The 572-nt window shown below is 32.3% G+C and overlaps 1 pseudogene; it reads right to left on the bottom strand.

The window, feature by feature from the left end:
• LOC104997748 overlaps positions 1-572 on the bottom strand; it is a 9,809-nt pseudogene that overhangs the window by 4,677 nt on the left and 4,560 nt on the right.

The raw sequence follows: 572 nt of genomic DNA, 5'->3' as shown, positions 1-572 counted from the left end.
TCCAGCCATAAATCTAGCCTTGGTAAATTCAAAAAATTGAAATCATTCCAAGCATCTTTTCTGACAACAATGCAGTAAGATTAGATCTCAGTTACAGGAGAAAAACTATTAAAAAATTCCAACATATGGAGGCTGAACAACACGCTGCTGAATAACCAACAAATCACAGAAGAAATTTTAAAAAAATCAAAATATGCATAGAAATGAATGAAAATGAAAACACAAAACCCAAAACCTGTAGAACACTGTAAAAACAGTGCTAAGGGGAAGGTTCATAGAAATGCAGGCTTCCATCGAGAAACAAGAAAAAAAATCAAATAAATAACCTAACTCTACACCTAAAGCAACTAGATAAGGAAGAAATTAAGAACCCCGGGGTTAGTAGAAGGAAAGAAATCTTAAAAATTAGGGCAGAAATAAATGCAAAAGTAACAAAAGAGACCATAGCAAAAATCAACAAAACCAAAAGCTGCTTCTTTGAAAGGATGAATAAAATTGACAAACCATTAGCCAGACTCATCAAGAAACAAGGGGAGAAAAATCAAATCAATAAAATTAGAAATGAAAATGGA

The sequence above is a fragment of the Bison bison genome, unplaced genomic scaffold, assembly GCF_000754665.1.
Source record: "Bison bison bison isolate TAMUID 2011002044 unplaced genomic scaffold, Bison_UMD1.0 scf7180017864313, whole genome shotgun sequence".
In the NCBI taxonomy this organism is placed as follows: domain Eukaryota; kingdom Metazoa; phylum Chordata; class Mammalia; order Artiodactyla; family Bovidae; genus Bison; species Bison bison.
Note: the sequence above shows the minus strand (reverse complement) of the source record. Positions and strands in the feature narration are given on the sequence as shown.